We start from the raw sequence: 16,292 nt of genomic DNA, 5'->3' as shown, positions 1-16,292 counted from the left end.
ATCCCGTGGAGTCCCGTTTTGCAGTACGCCACACCCCTCCCGATGAACAGGACCCCCGTTTCGACCATAGGAGGTCCGTTTCGTCCGTTTTGCGGTACGCCACACCCCTCCCGATCAACAGGACCCCCGTTTCGACCGTAGGAGGTCCATTTCATACGTTTTGCGGTATGCCACACCCCTCCCGATCAACATGACCCCCGTTTCGACCGTAGGAGGTCCATTTCCTCCGTTTTGCGGTACGCCAGACCCCTCGTGATCAACAGGACCCCGTTCAGGCCTCGTTTCCATCACCTGTTCCGTCCAAGCCCTCCCGATGAACACGACCACGCATTCCGTTCCGACCCAGCCGGTTGGCTCCCACGCGTTCCGTTGCCTCCCGATGAACATGACGCATTCCGTTACCTCCCCATGAACACGACGCATTCCATTGCCTCCCCATGAACACGACGACGACGTTGTTTCTCCGTTCCGACCCAGCCATGTACACGAGCCCTGGCCGTACGTATGCGCGAGTAGGCGTTCGAGACCCCGCCCGTATGTACACATACGTGGCCGTATTTTCTTTCTTGCACCCTGGCCACTGTATGTACGTGTACATGCTACGTGTGCGCCTCTACTATGACACGTACACGCCTCCACTATGACACGTGCGCGCCTCTACATCCACCAGTATATATGTACGTACACGTTCGCGACCAAAATAACAACGCTACGTACGCTTCGACCAGGTGGGTCCCGACTGTCAGGCACTTCCTTGCCCGCAAAGATGTAGCTGGTGGGTCCCAGCAGTCAGGGGGGCGAATCGTTTTTTTGCCCGGACGCACTTCCTTGCATGCGAAGATGTAGCTGGTGGGTCTCATCAGTCAGGGGGAAACGTTTTTTTTGCGAAATACAGTGGCCCGTCCGGTGGGTCCTAGCTGTCAAGTGGAGGAATCATTATTTTCCACGTAATAAGGAGGCACTTCCTTGCTGCGGCCGTGGACCCAGCTGTCAGCCTCTCCGCGTACAGTCCAGATCCGATGGAAGTCGTTCCTTGACCACGTTGACCACGCCGCGCCGAGAGCACCAGGGCGGTGGACAACGGCGAGGCCTAGGAAGGGGACGACGGGGAGCCAGGGAAGACGCGGCAGTGGAAGCCCGCGCGGAGAGGAGTACGAGGGTTCACTGGTTCGGATACGGTGTGAGGTTGTCGTCGCCGCAGGGCCTGGCCAGCGGTGGGAATAGTAGGGGGCAGTGAGGCCTCCGCGGCACCACAGCCGACCACGGGAGGCAGGAGCAGGCGGCACGACCGGCGCTGCTTTGGGCGGCTGGAGCAAAAGAAGACCAGAGGTTGAAGAAGCATGACCGCCGTTGGATGGACATTGTACGGACACTGTAGCTAGAATCGTTTATATTGACTAAGTTGACAAAGCCCTTGGTATGTCAAGTTAGTAGGCCCACAGGTCAGCTTCCGAAACGGTGCGCCCCAGATGTCAGGGGGAGGAATCATTTTTAGGGCGGGTGAAGCTAGAATATCCAAGATTGAAGAAGAAGCACAACATCCGTTGGATGGGCATCCAACGACCACTGCTACTAGAACCGTGTGTTGACTATAAGTTGACAAAGCCTTGCATACGCGTCAACTCTATTTTTTTAGGGGACGCGTCAACTTAGTAAAGCCAGAAGTGTGTGGCAGAGAACTTATAGCCCATTTGAGATTTGTAAGAATGTGTAGCCCATTTTTGAATTCTAATCGAATTTACTACAGCCCATTTACAGTTTGTTAAAAATACAGCGCATTTCATCCAACCGTTCAAAACAGAATTCAATAAAATTTCCCACATTTTGATGGGATCCGAAATATTTTTATCCCGAATTTTCTAGTCAGATTAAATATAATTTCAATATAAATTTATATTACGTAAAAATCCAACGAAACATTGCGCTCGCAACAATTAATGAAATTAAAATGTTCAATATCCAAAAATAATATCTTATAAAGTAATCATGTGTTTGGTGCATTTTTTTATAGTTACTGCCTAGTTTTTATAATTACATCCTATTTATTATTTCTTAAAGCCAATTTTCTTGTTAAGCCTAATGCATCCCTCCTAGGAAAGATTTGCAGCCCAGCGGGGTGGAGAATAACAACTTGACCTTGCGTGGGTATTCCTAAAAAAAATTATAGCTGGGATAGCCATTTTCAACTTGAAAAAAATTAATATCTGGGCTGGATATCTGGCCTGGGCTAGACGGGCCACAGCCCGCCCAGTTAATACCTGCAGCGATGTTTTCGTTGTTGTTCAGAGGAGAAAAATTAATATCTGGGCTAAACATCAAAAAACTCTGTTGTGCTCACACCTCAAAAACACAAATACTTCTCGAGTTGCTTGGTCCCAGCTGTCGGCTGCTTCTTGTGCAATTCTCTCGTTTATTGACTACTCCCTCCTTTCCGGTTTATAAGGCTCAATTCAAAAATCTCCCCAACCAAGGTAGATGATGAGTGGTGGAATATTTTTTGTAGTTTGCAAAAGAACCCAATTAATGCTCTTGTTTTCCTCAAAAAACTATATTTACAAATGCATTAATTGCAATACATGCATGCATAAAGTGCATGCATTGGTCAGTTTTCTCTTAATACTTGCATGCAATGATTTAATGCACCTTGAAGTCTGAACATGTGATGGAGAACAACCAAATTGAGCCTTATAAAATGGAAAAACTAAAATTTTAAGATAAGCCCTATAAACCGGAAAGCAGGGAGTACTACATAGGTTGACAATGGTGTGGGACCGTGATGTCAGGAAACCAGGAGGAAGCAAAATAAATTATAGTTATATATACTAGTCATCACCCCGTGCAACTGCACGGGCTAGGTATTTTTCTATAACCCCTTTTTATAAATAAGGATTACATTATTTATTCTTGTAAGTAAACTTCGTAGACACTAAATAGTAAAAACGAATTAATGTCATATGTTCTTTTTTATCTTCAGTATAGTTTTACTCAGATATTTTAAAATATTGTCCAAGGATGAAATATGAAGGCTAAGCCGTAGTGCAGACACACACACCATGATTCACATAGAACATCATACAATTGTTGTAGTTGTGGTGAAATGGCTACATACTTGATGAAAAAGTGGTGTTGTGAACATGACCAAGGCTCTAGTACTACAAACACAGTAGGACACACCCAATTAGGATATCTCTAATCAAGTGAATTAAAGACCATGGGCATGGATATCTCCTCCATGATCACTTACAGAACCTTTAGATTTTCCCAGTAAGATGCTAGGAGTAGTTACCCTTATTTCTCTGTCAACATCTGACATTTTTCACCCTGTGTACTATCTGAACATAGTTTAATATTAGATAAAAGGGCAACCTACACACATAACCTTTTTACGCTGAATCACTCGATGGAAAAACAAATCAATTGAGAATACATTAGGATGATAGCTCTCTATGTAAAAAATCAAACTTGTGCATTATTCCAAAAAAAATCAAACTTGTCCATAATTGGTTTTGTGCTAATATAATGTCAGTGTCATGAATGGAGCTATAAATGACGTGTAGTATTGTGAGCAAAGAAGCAATCTAATAGTGCAGCCGCATTTGAATGCATTCTACACTTCTAAGAGTGACCATCTATTAGATATTTCGCAGCATGCGCCATATTTTATCTAGGAAATGAAGAAGATTGCATGGAAGAACTAAGTTGCAGTAGGATTTCCTAAATACAAAAGAGTACAAATTTAGCCGAAATAGTGTATGTACAATACATGGCGACCTTGCAAGGACAATAATCATGACACCTTAAAGGCACAACAATAGGTTCAGCATATCGTTCCACATAAAGAATTTGTAAATAGAATACAAAAGGTGAAAATAGACAATGAGTTCAACATTAATGGACGTATACAACACCGCGCAAAGAACTTTACTGGTACAACATACTAAACCTTACAATCGCATCAAAGTATGAGAGCAACAATTTTCAAATTCCAATGAGATTTCCTTCTTGTGTAATTGACTCATTCTCGTTCAGCTACTGATGTTTACCATTCCTTCATTCATACACATAGCACTTGGACGGATCATCCTACCTTTCATCCTCGATCCATTTTTCCTAAACGTCTATATGTCTCTTAATGTCATTTAACTTATTTGTAAGTTAGATTAAGCTCTCACCTTTCATTACCATTGGCTCCATTTGCCTCCATACGTCTTGCATGCGTCTCTCGCTAACTGTCCCTTTGCAAGACCTGTCTGCAGCAAGTGGCATTGCCCTCTGGAGACCCTTTTCCATTGCCTTGTACCCTAGATGTCGCCACTGCCAGGTAAATTAGAAACTCTTATCTAGTTACACAGATCTGGTTAGAAAAAGTAGAGTAATAATCCGGAAATTACATATAAGTGCATGCTATTTGCAGAGATAAAGCTTTAAAGGTACATGTTTTCAACTATACTCTTCTGGAAATAAAATATGATTCCCCACCCGTCGTCAAAAATATTGAATATTTACTAAGAGAACTGTCTAGAGATAAATCAGTGCCATACCTATGCAGTTCCAGTAATAATGATACATGCAGAAAGTATGTGTCCTATCCCAGTCGATATGAATATATTTCTGAAGAAACATTTCTCTGAAAGTTTCTGGTGCAAAGTGCATTTTCAAAAATTAGATATGCATATACAAATCTATTTATGCTGGGAAGCACAACCGAAGTCATTGTTCTACTAAGTTCGCACCGTGGAGGTAAAGTCAAAGATCCACTCATTTTGTGCAGGTAGATTTAATATAGAATATGTAGACTGTTTACATCGTGTATAACTCATTTCCATAGATTATAAAAAGCAGTTAAAGGTACAATTTAGGCATATCATAGCAGAAGATTAACTATTTAAAATGAGTTAAAGAGATTATATATTCATTATTTAGTTACGGTTGCAAGCTGATCACATATGAATGTTTCAATTTTCATATGAACCATCATCATCTAGACCCTTTTTGCTTGCGTCACTGGAAGTGATGGTGACCATGAACTTGCAAGTCAAAATTATATTGATCTTATCAGATCAATTCAATGCATGACCCATAGCTAAGAAGAATTGTTCTAGATCTGGCATGACCATGAAGGGAAGTGGACATGCTTAGCGCTTACCAGGTCACGACTGCTTCCCACAGCTGTACGAACTTGGCGCTGGCCAGTGCTACCTCTAAAGTTTAGTCTGTCACGGTACGGAGAGTCAATGGGGCGAGAGGCAGAGACAGGCATGAACGTATTAGATAATTCCACGCCATCACCCAAACATATGAACTACCCATATCTAAAGCACATGCAGAGTAATATCGAGCCTACCTTTGTCCATGTCTGGAGGAATTACTGCAACAGGCATGTACAGGTATTTATAAGAAGCTCTTAGAGTAGCTGGCCTGCTGCCGACAGTACTTGCCAACGACTCCTGGCATGGGCCTACCTCGGCACTTCACTTTGTCGGGACAACACGCTCATGAGCTTCTTTTGCATCTGATCTGTAGGTTTCGTTATCCTTAAGGTACATGCCTGGTTAGTGTTTTTATTTCGTGGAGATCTTCTAGGTTTATTTCCCTCTAAGAATCCAGAAATTATCCACACGTCTGCTTCTAGAGTAAGAAATTAAGATCCATAAATAAATTAGGTAGACGAATTTGGTTCCTCACAGCTGATTGCAGATTGCTAACACCACAAAATTCTGGTGCTGACCGGATAAACCCTCCATCAAATATTCTGGCTGTGCACAAAGCTTGGGTGATGGAGAGTCCATCATGAATCATCACCTGCTCCACATCTTGTTGTGGGTTGTTGCTACAATTCAGATCTGAGCACATGGGTGATAGGCGCCATGAAGATCGGCTGTTCCAGACTTCCGTGGAGTTGATGATACTTATGACGTCGGCGTAGATGAGGAGCACAGTGCCGGCCTCGCCGCCGCCGACCATCTTCCTCCTGCCGGTGACGTTGATCGCCACGAACAAAGCCGCCACCAGGTTGTAGGCGCACCTGATGACACCCACGGCCAACACGTACCTGACAGTCAAACAGATATTGATATTCCATGGCCGGCCAGTAAAGAAGTGAAACTTAGTCTGGTGGATCTTTCTTACTGGTAAGCGTATAAATCCTTGAACATGACCACGGCTTCCTCGTGGAAGATGCTGTCCCGGAGTTCGGCGGTGGCGATGATGATGACGGAGGCCGGGAGGAGGAGCTAGTTTTCTCCCTTTTATCACGGAAGGAGATGGAAAGAGATTAGATGTGTTTTTTTTCTCTTTGTTACTATACTATTTTTATTAGTAGGAAAGGAAACGTAAAGAGAGGAGTCAGTTTTTATTTTTGAGCGAAAGAGAGGAGTCAGGTTGCCTCACGTAGATAGAATTGGTCGAGCGGGCCTCGTGATAATCCGATGGCTGTTAATTGATTATTACTCAATCTAATGGATGGAATTTTCTAACCACCAGGATTAGTGTGGAGCCTCGTTTGGTGCCTCCAATTAGTATATATATATATATATATATATATATATATATATATATATATATATATATATATATATACTAGTATATACTATGTTTTATATAAACTGACTTGTTTAAAGTAATAATATCGTTTAAAATCTTCTCCAAAAAAATGATAATGTTATAATACTATGCCTTAAAATAATACCAAAGTAGTACCAAGAATGATTGATATGATCTACATTACATAAACACCCAACGGTAGTCATTTCACATACAATTTGAATATATCAGCTACTATAAATAATTTTCTTTCTGTTTTTGGCTCAGATATTAAAACCCTTAGCTCTTACAAAGTTATTGTTGCAGTACTAATTACAAACAGTAAATCTTATCAGAATCTTAATAATGTGGGAATCTACTGAGTGATGTCACTGCATATAAAGTATATTGCACGATCTAATCATAATATTATTGACAGAATACTTCGCCTTTTGAATAGGCATCATGATAAAAATGTGGCGAGCATAAATCTAATGTACACTAACCATCGAGCTTTCTTGATTATTGTACAGAATAAATTATGGAACTACCAGGATCTTTGATACGAACTGTTTGATCAGTTCATAAATCATCTGAACAAAAACACACTTAAAAGTAGCGATGTACAGTTGTACACTGGTAAAGGCAAACTTCTAACTTCTTATATCAGTGGATACTGAGAGATATATTCCCTCGAATCAGTTCTCTTGCTAAACTTAAAATACTAACTTAAGTTTCATTGCATGTATTTAAGAATAACATACAAACTTTTTTATTTTATGTGTATGCCGTCTAACACAGTATTGTTGCGTTATCACGTAATTCAAGTTCCTATATATCAACACAGTTCTTCATGCCATCCACGTTATACTTACACAGGATACAGGGCCACTTTTGAAAGCAGGTTAATTCCCACTTGTCGCCCATCACTATTTTTATATTTTAAGCGCTCCTAATCATCACTATACCTCGGCATGATGCAATTCTAACATGACGTTTTTTATAACAGTGATGTACTGCATGCACTTCTCTATTCTGAAGATGAAACATAAATATGTAAATTGTTAAGTCCTAGAGTCCATGTCTTCCGCCTATAAAATTCAATGTAAGACGGATGAGAAATCTCAGTGAACAGAAAAGTTTGAATAGGAAATTAGATGGGAAATTGAGTTTACTTACGACCCACATATATGAAAGCGAAACCTACTGATTACGGTAGACAACAACCGCCAACCCAAAAATACCTGATGCTCATCTTCCAGTCATCATCTTCTTTTGATATTCCATCTCCTTCTACATCTCTTTATATTACATATTGCGGCATAGAGCAAAAACTACGCATGCATACAAAGTGTGCAGTCAAACACCTATAACAGGGCGAACAGCTTATTATCGGCTATCTGATGTTCACTATTCGATTTGAATCTCTCGAATGCAGCCATATAGAGGAGGGCGATAGAAGCGACTTAACCTCATTAGGGATCTGGATATCTTCGTCATTGTGCCAGTCCATGTCGTTGCCCATTGAATACAATCTTAATCCCAATTAGTAGGTCCTTTTCTTTTGGATATTGTCTTGCCAATAAGCCTAGTTGATTGTTGTGTTCACAATTTCCCTCTTGTGGGCAGGGTGTTGGTTTTTACAACATGATCTTCTGCTTGGTCTACTGAACACATATGTACGCCCCCAGATTAGATGCAATCAGTATAGCTCCCACCCCGGATCCGTCACCCTTATTTGGATACTCCTTTTTAATGTGGATCTAAGATCTGCATGACTATATATATTAAAGGAAAAAATAAATAATACAAAAGGAAAGGTAGAAGAATTTGTGAGGATCCTTTTATACGTGATGAACTACTTTTTAGTACTTATTTAGAAGAACTACTTTTTACTGTTGGAGTAGTTTTTTTGTGTTGACTTTCTGGTATTACTTCCGGACAGTGAACCACCTTTCATCCCCATATCTCCAGCCACCAGCAAAAAATATTCAAGACAAACTGGGCTGTTAAGGAGAGAAATATAGTTCAGATACATATATAATTATCATCATCAATTAAGGAAAAGAAAATAAATCACCGAAGACCAGTGTCAGCATTGCAGCAGCTCCAGATTGAACTTATCAGTCATTTGGAGAACCTAAAAGATGAGCACTGCTTTTATCCAATCTTCAGGCCTATCGGGTGGAACAGCAGATCGCCTAGCTAGCATTCAGGCATGCGACATGCAATCTGGGCCAGCAATTTTCTTCAGGAAAAGCAAAGTGATGTTGATGCCCTTATGGATCCAAAATAGATATGCAACAAAATATCGGTTTGATTAAGCAGACTGAGTTTGTAGAGATTCCAAAAGATTTCTATATATATGGTCAAATAGGGAACCAATTAAACCTACCATCTTTAGAAAGATTGGAAGAAGTGACGGAAAAATAACACAACACACAAGACAGAAAGATTACCGAGCCTCGTCAACTAATTACATTATTGATGGAATCAAATATGCAGTTGTGTTGAGCATATATGTAGCCTCACTTATGTTCCATCATTGTGACGCACATCCTCACCAGATCTATAACAACAGAACAAAAACATGAAGTGCTGGTCGGTGCAGGTAGATATCAATCTCTTTGAACATGCATGACGTAGGCCGAGGGCAGTAATATTTACACATGGACTTATTTATCAGGTGGCATATGCATATTCCCTTCCAGCCAAAGCAATTGACATTACTTGTTGAGAGAGAGAATGAGATGAGATTTTAATGGGAGTTTTTCTTTGATGGGAGGAAAGAGATGAGATTTTATTTTTTTAGATGAGATTGGAGTGTATAAGTTTAGGTGTTCTTTTGCAGAATATATAATAGGTAGAGCTTTTGTCAAAAAAAAAGATCTATGCAGCAAAAGGGGATGGATTGGATCGTACAGTGTCTTTCGGCTCGATTGGCATTGGGATTTTTTTCCCACTCTCCGAAATCTATACCTATACTATAGACTCCCAAGAAATTACGGGTAAATCTACACCGTTATAACTCGGTCCCAGCAGATGAACGGTTACTAATTACTGATAAACGTCGTAATTTCTTGGGAGTCTGTGACGGATAAATCTACACTGTTATAACTCGGCCCCACCAGATTAACGGTTCCTAATTACTGATTAACGTGGTAATTTCTTAGGAGTCTGTAATTAGTATTGGTATAGATAGATAGATAGGAAAATGGTTGTGTACTCCTGGTAGTACGTACTCCCGCTCCTCATATACCACATAGATGAATCTTTTATATCTTTTTATTATTTTTAATATACTTCATTAGTAATTATTAGATACCCCAAAATGAGTTTCATGAAAAAATTCATGTGAGTTTATGTATTTTTAAATATTTACGTATATACTGATGTGTTTGTACGTGAAAAGGTATATTACAAAAAGTACGTCGCAGATGATATTTTTTCAACTAAACTCATATTGGGGTATCTTAGAATATTTAATGAAGTATATTGAGAATAATAAAAAGGTATAATTAATGCGTATATGAGGTATATTGAGGATGGGAGTACATACTCCCAAGAGTACAGAAGAGGAGTCATATATATATATATATATATATATATATATATATATATATATATATATATATATATATATATTGCGTACGTGAGGCTATGGACCTGGTGGGTCCCCATTGTCATCCTCTCCAAGTAAAGTTATCTCCTTGCCCGCGTGCGCTTTCCGTCCGAAACAGTCAGCGCCGCCCTCCCCGCTTCCCAGTGCAGGCGATTACTCCGCCTTAAAACGACACAAGTGCCGTCCGTCCATCCATCTGCCACCCACATTAATGATACGAAGTTGTCGAGGCGGCTACTCTGGCGCCACACATCTGTCCCTCCGCCCGCCCACCATTACTATATAAACTGCTGCACCGGCCATAGCCGCAGTCATCCGCATCCGCTCCCTTTCTCCTGTCCACACCACTACTGCCCACCATGGCTTCCTCGCGCTCCAGTGCTCTTCGGGACGGGAGGATGACGGACCACAAGGAAATGGCAGCCATTGCTGCCGACCGGCTGGCCGGCAGGCAGCCGGAGGACGACGACGTCCCAATTGAGAACATGGTAGTCGATGATCCGGCGCCAACCCCCTACTCCGCGCCATCCTCGCCAGTGTAGTGCACCATGACCATCGGCGAGGCCCGTACCCTATATATGGACAGGGTGAGGCAGATGCGTGAGGAGCAGTTCCGGGAGGCGCATGCCGACGCCGCCTACAACCACCATCTCCTCGAGGAGCACCTGCAGGCGGAGGAGCAGATCTCCATAGAGCGGGCGGAGCAGGAGGCACTGCTCGACTCGTACCGCTCCGCCCGCAAGGGCCGCCTCGAGTGCTGGCGGTACCGCATGCAGGTGGCGGAGGCTGCGGCCGCCTACGAAGAGGCTAGCAAAGAGGGCGATGAAGCTGGCAAGGCACTGTTTGGCGAGACCGAGGATGAGGCAGAGGACAATGCCGGCTTCGACGAGTCCCAGCTCCGCTGGCGTCGATGAAGCCCTGCTCCGCCGAGGCCTCGCGGCGCCAAGAATGAGGCAGAGGACACCGCCGGCCCCGCCGAGGCCCCGCCCCGCTAACAACGAGGCAGAGGACACCGCCGGCCCCGCCGAGGCCCCGCCCCGCCAACAACAAGGCAGAGGACACCGCCGGCTCCACCGAGGCCCCGCCCCACCAACAACGAGGCAGAGGACATCGCCGGCTCCGCCGAGGCCCCGCCTCGCTGCCAAAGAGGCCGCGCCACACAGAAAACGAGGAAGAGTAGAACCGGTAGGTTGCCGTCGCTCGGGTCCAAGTAAGGCCACCGCTGCTACCGTTGGGTTGAAGCCAAGCTAGGCGGGTTGACCAGTGACGACCGGTTAGCTTCTTGGCGGCGACGTGAAGTCGGAGAGCTGCGCTGGAGAAGAACGTTGCTTCTACTTAACTACTGGTGCAGTTGGCTGACTGACACCTGGGCCCAACAGGCCACATGTCAGTTACGCAACTGCATCTACAGTTAAGTCACTGAAACTTCTGTTCGGCTCAGCGGGACACAGGTGGGTAGCTTCGGTTAATTAATTATACCTCCAGCGCACCCCTTTTTAGTTGAAGAATGTATGAAATGTAATGAAATCTCGCATGTCTATATGAATCCGACAGTGTATGAATGAATTTATTTCGATTAGTTCGAATTCCTGTATCACTGGCATTGGATGAACATGCAAAACAATACGTACTAGCATTATTCCCAGGGTGATCACCTCGTTTGCAGTAGTTTCACATGTACTCCCTCCGGTCCTTTCTAGTCTGCATACAAGTTTTGTCTGTAGTCAAAGTATTTCTACTTTGACCAATCTTATAAAAAAAAGTATGCACTTTCACAATGTGCAAAGTAAAAAGGAACAGAAGGAGTACAAAGAGTTTGAGCAGCTTTTTAGCGTTTATGTACATTGCAATCAAACACACAGGCCTCGCAATTCATAAAGAACATTCGAAACAATCGATGATTATGCATCTCAGTGACTCACATGTCAGAGGCAATATTTACTTCACAACTAAAGAATAAAGAAAAAATTGATCGACGCTGCTGACAGCAAAGGGCATCCCATTCGAAAATATCAAACGCATGTCTTGCTAAAATCAATGAGAAAATTTTGACAAGGTTGTCCCATTCCAAAATATCAAATGCCTACGATTGGGGAATGGGCAGGGTTTGCCATCAGTTCGGACATAGACATGGCACCTCGTGCTAAATAAACCTGCTGTTCTTTTTATGCAGTTCCACAAAAATAAACCAAACTCACGCGTAGCTTGTATGATTTCGCCCTTATATGTTGTAATGCCTTGAACTTATCGGCACCTCCTTGCTTGTGGTGGAAATGAATGATTCGATGTATTCATGAACATTTTGTGCAGTTCCCATTGAAATCAAGCTGAGCACCCCTGTTTAAACAAATACAAAAAAGTGATTAGTATAAAGCAAACTATACTATGAATTGACAGTTTCAATAGGCACATACATGGTCCATGTAGAGCACACTTTTAGAAAAATGGAACTCACCAGAAAGAATCCTAGAACAACATTGTACTCGCGCATCACAGCAAAAAGATGGAGATTTGTCAGTCCTTCTGAGCTGAAGTTAGTTCAGTCTTGTGGGGAGTAATGTAATCATCCTTCAACTGCTCCTTCTGATGAGAAGATAGACAAGGCTTCTTCATCCTGGCATAATCGGAACTAGTCACTCCACGTAATCCATATTCTTCTTCAGAGGAAGATGATCCTGTTGTGCAAAGACAAGAGGACTACCGGATGCTAGCATCCTTGTTTGCTCGAAAAAAAGGAAAGGAAATATTTAAAACAACACAGATGAAGCACTTCTCAAGGACAATACCACTTTTTCATGACAGTATCTAAACAGTAGCACAACACGAGTAGAGATGACAAAGCTCAATCGTATGGATGAAATCAGTGGGCGAGTACCAACCTTTGTCAGGAGGCTTATTGTGTAGAGCATAAGATGAAGCACTTCTCCATAACCATCTGTTGCTATCTATGGTGGTGGCCATGCTTACTATATACTCCTCGATTAGTTTAATGTTTCGAACATCTTCTTGTGCAGTTCCACTAAAATATATGGTATCTTCAAAGAAGATCCTTGTTTGCATAAATTGAGATAATTACATATTACATTAAGAGTGGCATCAAATCAGTGGCCAAACAATTGCTCGTTCCAGCCATAGCAATAAATTAAGATGCAAAACTATATCATTACTTGTGTCATCACAGTTCCAGTGCTTCATTACAGCACCGGGAGTTGATTTTTGTTTTTCTTCCGCTTGTTCTTCCCCTTCATCACTTGGTTCAATAACAGACAAGCTTCACCTTCGATGTAAGATTTGGCATGTCAATTAGGGAGCACAAGTATAGTACTAAACTTAATTTTCTGATGAAAGTGGCAAAATACAGGCCAGCAGTTGTGAAATATCCTTATATTACCTCAATGGGATATTATGGTGCACATACAGATTGGAAGTCTTGTCTCCATTTGTGCAATTCACTAAAATCAAGCAACATTATCGTACAAGTAGCACAACATATGAAAGCACACTGCAGAATCATGTGAAAGAAGGCTAGTACTGACCTCTCATGATGCGGAATTCAAACAACTCACAAGAAGAAGATCTAACCAAATTCACCTTAACGGATAGGAAGTAAGATCTCCTCTTGTGTAGTTCCACTAAGGTCAAGCAATCAAGCAACGTTGTCGGTGTGACATTTTGGTTGAACTGCACAAAACACTCTTAAAAAAACTGTTTTGTGCAGTGCAACAAAAGGTTACAATGGCAACAAGGTGAAGTAGATAACCATGTTTACACAGAGGTGCAAAGGAAACAATTAGTGCTCAATAACGGTGGATGACACAGAAGCCAACAAAAAGAAGCATCTACCTTATCTAAATGGGAAAGAAAGCAAGACAGTAGCATTTCTCAAATGGTGGCATTGATTAATATTAACATAGAGATTACATTAACAATAAAATTCGTTAAACATGTAATTTGATTTTAACTATGGCATTGCATCAATTTTCCAGCGGCATTATTAGAGGGTGTTTGTTTATAGGGACATTTTGGTGTAGGGACTAAAAAAACTCCGTGTCAGTCCCATCTAAACCAAACACGAGGGACTTTTAGGGACTAAAAGTGGGCATTTGGGACTAAAGAAAGAAGACCCCGAGGGAGTCTTTTTGGGACTTTTTCCAACAGTTGCCCCTGCCATGCATCGCAGCTTGTCTCTTTTAGTTCATTACTAGGGGTAACATGGTCTTTTAGCATGTCATTTAATAACCTCTAGTCCATGTTTAGTCCCTGGAACCAAGCAGGTAGGGACTAGGTAGTTTTTAACCGAACATGGCCTTAGATTAACAACAGCTAATGAGTTGCACAGGACAGTGGACGCACTAGCACCATGTGCATCTACCGATGTACTGTGGTCATGCACAGTCTGTTGCAACAAAGAACAAACAACCAAGGAGCATATTTGTGTTGGTCCTAGTTTTGTTATCTTTAGACACCTTTCCGTATGTGAGCGCAGCAAATCTAGTCCTGCTCAAACTCTACAGCCTTGTCCCTTCCTTTCCTTTTTGAACTAGTACTTTCGCCCCTTCCTTTCCTCTTTGAACCACGTCCTAGATTCATGCTATAAAACTTTCCCCACTACTTTCCCCCATTCCTTTCCTCTTTGAACCATGTCCTAGATTCATGCTATAAAACTTCCCCCCTTCATTTGCTTTTTGAACCACATCCTAGATTCATGCTATATACAACTTTTCCTACTACTTTCCCCCACTCCTTTCCTCTTTGAACCACGTCCTAGATTCATGGTATAGATGCAGCTAGAGAAATGCATGTGGAGTAAGTAAATTATACCTTAATGTTCTTGGGGCGTGGTTCGGTGGGCGACGGGACGGCGGCGAATAAGAAGGGGTCGGAGGCCCTCCCGCGCCGCCGCTGGGTGGAAAGTGAACAGCTGCGCCGGTAGTCCCTCGCCGACGGCGACAGCGTTAAGCCTCCTTCCCTTCCCGGTGGACGGATCCTGTCGGCTCTTTGAGCAGCAGTGAGGGGAGAGAGAGGCCAACGAAGTTTTGTTTAGATCTGGAGAGGGCGAGAGAGTGTGAAGAGAGCAACAACTCCCTCCGTTCCAAATTACTCGTCGAAGAAATGGATGTATCTAGAACTAAAATACATCTAGATACATCCATACCTACGACAAGTAATTCAGAACGGAGGGAGAGGGTGAGAGAGTGTGAAGAGAGCAACTACAAGCGCTGAGGCTCCAGCGTGTATACATATACTGGAGAGAGAATGTGAAGCGTGCAAACCCTAGAAAACATTTTGACCAGTCAAAGAATCCTCCTGGCACAAATTATACTCAAGTGTAGTTATCGAACCCGAGACCTCAAGTTAGAAGGTGCAACGGGACCAAGGTGCGTGCGTGTGTGCGTGTGTGCGCACGCGCGCGCGCGCGCGTGTGTGTGTGTTTAACAGCATGTGTGTGTTAGAGAGAGTGACAGATCGACCTACTCCTACAGAGAGATGTTGTGTAGTGTACGATTTTAGCCGCAAGAGTCGGTGCATCCTCTCGTTTCCGGGCGTGTCCGGTAGGGACATGCGGACAGTTGCCATGCCCGCTCCTGACCAGCCTGGCCCACCCAAAGCCCCTCCATCGCCCGCGCGCGCTTCCCGCTCGAAATGGTCAGCGCCGCTCCAAAGAATTGGTGCCGCATTCATGCCCGGGCAGAGCGGACGCGACCTCTCACTAGCGCAAGAGTGATGGTTACTGTTGGGTCTATGTGATTTGACGGCTCATTGGTCTTTATTACTGAGGTGGTAGGACTGCTGGATGTCCCACGCTTTCGGTGAAAGGAGGTACTACTACTAGATTACAATTTTCTCCATTCTTACAGCGGAGGCGTGCAAGAGCAGTGAAAACACGCAGGCTCAATGATTACATGGCCCACCTCACACTATCACCGTGCGACACCTAACTCTTTGCCGTTCCTAAATATTACTAGATGAGTCCTCGCGCGTTGCCGCGGAACAGTGGTATATCTCTCTGCGCAAAATTATCGATTTCATAGAACTAAAAAAACTTTCTAACCGCATGACAAATGTGGTAGCCAAACTAAATAAACTCCCAACATCATTTAGATCATCCCACATAAGGGAAAAAGATCACCAACTCCTACTGCATAAT

This window comes from Triticum dicoccoides, chromosome 3A (assembly GCF_002162155.2).
Source record: "Triticum dicoccoides isolate Atlit2015 ecotype Zavitan chromosome 3A, WEW_v2.0, whole genome shotgun sequence".
NCBI classification, from domain to species: domain Eukaryota; kingdom Viridiplantae; phylum Streptophyta; class Magnoliopsida; order Poales; family Poaceae; genus Triticum; species Triticum dicoccoides.
This window is presented reverse-complemented; position numbering follows the sequence as displayed.